Below are 2,803 nucleotides of genomic sequence, written 5' to 3'. Positions count from 1 at the left end.
GTGTTTGTAAATAAGATATCATGTCTGCATCTTGTACAGCAATTAACCACTAGGAAGAATGTATGCAGTGTGTTAGTTACTGAAACTGTCCTACCAATTTGGTATGAAACTGTCTCATTACTATTTGTTTCTCAATAAAATTATGGGGAAAAAAAGACTATTGTATTGGAGATTAGATTTTTCACGTCTATTAAGGTTTGTCTTATATAGTTGGGTGCTCCCATGTTTGGTACATACATATTTATGAGTGTTATCTCTTCCTCTTGAATTTTTCACCTGACCAGTATATGGTGGCCTTCTTTATTTCATTTGATCATTCTTAGTTTGAAGTTGAGACTGTCTTAAGAACAAGATTGCTACCCTTGCTTTTTTCTGAAGTGCTGGGGCATGTAGTATTGTTTTCCATCCTTTGACTTTCAGCCTATGAATTTCCTTATGAGTGAAGTGTGTTTCTTGTATACAACATATTGTTGGGTTTTGTTTCCTAATCCACTGTGCCAATCTATTTCATTTTGTTTTTTATATGTGTGTCTTTTCTAATGTGTTATCTATTTTATATTGTCTTTAAAATAATTTTAGGGGCTGGAGAGATGGCTCAGTAGAATAAGCGCTTGGGCCTGAGTTCATTCTCCCATCATTCATGTGGGAGATGCTGCATCTCCCACAGGAATGAAGACCATTCTTAGCAAATCAGACTGTCGACATTCCAGAAAATGTTGACATCACTCTGAAAGGACACACAGTTATTGTGAAGGGCCCCAGAGGAACCCTGCAGAGGGACTTCAACCACATCAGTGTGGAACTCAGTCTCCTTGGGAAGAAAAAGAAGAGGCTCTGGGTTGACAAATGGGGAAACAGAAAGGATCTGGCGACCATCCACACGACATGTAGCCATGTACAGAACATAATCAAGGGGGTCACGCTGGGCTTCTGTTACAAGATGAGATCTGTGTGTGCTCACTTACCCATGCATGTCATTATTTAGGAGAATGGGTCTCTTGTCAAAATCGGAAATTTCTTTTGTAAAAATAGGTTTGCTAAGTTCGTATGAGGGCAGGTGTTGCTTGCTCAGTATCTCAAACCCAGAAAGATGAGCTAATCTTTGAAAGAAATGACATCGAGGGGACCGGGGAGATAGCTCAGTGGAATAAGCACTTGCCTGGCAAGCTCAAGGACCTGAGTTCAATTCCTGGTTCCGAAAAAAAAAAAAAGAAAGAAAGAAAGAAAAGAAATGACATTGAGCTTGTTTCAAATTGAGCTGCTTTGATTCAGCAAGCCACAGCAGTCAGAAACAAGGATATTGGGCCGGCCAGATAGTTCAACGAACTAAAGCGCCTGCTTAGGCAGAGCACAGTGGCTGGGTTGGATCCCGGGAGAGCTGTGCCTGCCCCACCCCCAAGGCGTGCTGAGATGGCAGTTGAGACTGGACATGGTGGCACACCCCTATAATCCCCGCATTTGGGAAGCTGAAAACAGGAGAATCACTTTGAGTCTGACCTATGTAGTAAGACCCTGTAGACCATACAGACCCTGTACTAAATACAAAACAACAACAAGGATATCAGGAAATTTTTGGATGGTATCTACGTTTCTGTGACATCGTCTTTAAACCCTCTGTGGTAATCCCTGACACATCAATGTGATGCCTGATAGGTTTTAACGGTGTCGCAGCAGAGAAACAAGCAGAAGGAAAGGGGAAAGGGGCTTTATTATAAAGGAAAAGGGACTTCATTATCTTAGAGGACACGGAGAGAATTTGGGAAGATAAGGAATTCTCTGGACTGGAACAAAAGGAGGCTGAGAAGGCAAAGGACCTGGAAATCCAACTATTTCCTTAAGATCATTGTTATGGCTTGTGTATAGTTGACCCTCCAAAGTGTCATGCAGTCTTGGGGCTGCTTCTTGAGTTTGTGACTGACTATTGTGGGTGTGAATGCTGCACCTGCCCTGGAGCAGGTAATTTGCATTACAATGTAAGGTGGAAAGAGAAGCTAGCTGCTTGAGCTGCTGCTACCCTTCTCTTAGGCTCTTGCTCTTTGCAGCCACCATGAAAGATTGCTTTCTGCTATGTGCTGCTCTGTGTTGAACCCAGATGAATATAGACAGAAACCTCCAGTAATTGTGAGCTAAATAAATCTTTCCTTCCTTCATTTTGAGTGTCAGGTATTTGCCCCAGCAATGAGAGAACAGTAACTAAGACAATCATCCACCTTTTGGATGAGTATCCAAAATGCTGCACTGTGGGAGCAGACAATGTGGGCTCCAAGCAGATGTAGCAGATCTGAGTGTCCCTCCGAGTGAAGGCTGTAGTGCTGATGGGCAAGAATACCATGATTCACAAGGCCATCCAAGGGCATCTGGAAAACAACCCAGCTCCAGAGAAACTGTTGCCTCATATCTGGGGGAATGTGGGCTTTGTGTTCACCAAGGAGGACCTCACTGAGACCAGGGATGTGCTGCTGGCCAATAAGGTGCCTGCTGCTGCCCGTTCAGGTGCCACTGCACCATGTGAAGTCATCATGCCTGCCCAGAACACTGGTCTGGGGCCCGAGAAGACCTCCTTCTTCCAGGCTCTGGGCATCACCACTAAAATCTCCAGTGGCACCATTGAAATCCTTAGTGATGTATAGCTGATTAAGATTGGGGGGGGCCTGGCCCTAGCTCAGTCCTTTAAGTGGCTGCTTCCACAAAGCTGTCAGCCTCAGGTTGCTGGAGTTCGAACCTCACAACTCGCCCGCTGGCCAAAAGTGCCCTGAAGGCGTTCGAGGAACAAAAAAAAAAAAAAGTTGTGATTATGTGGATT

The 2,803-nt window shown here is 44.1% G+C and overlaps 1 pseudogene; it reads left to right on the top strand.

Moving 5' to 3' along the window:
* The window catches only part of LOC101589317, a 49,053-nt pseudogene that overhangs the window by 42,149 nt on the left and 4,101 nt on the right, over positions 1-2,803 (top strand).

The sequence above is a fragment of the Octodon degus genome, unplaced genomic scaffold (assembly GCF_000260255.1).
Source record: "Octodon degus isolate 3935 unplaced genomic scaffold, OctDeg1.0 scaffold00104, whole genome shotgun sequence".
In the NCBI taxonomy this organism is placed as follows: domain Eukaryota; kingdom Metazoa; phylum Chordata; class Mammalia; order Rodentia; family Octodontidae; genus Octodon; species Octodon degus.
The sequence above is the reverse complement of the archived record's forward strand: the minus strand, read 5'-3'. Positions and strand labels throughout refer to the sequence as shown.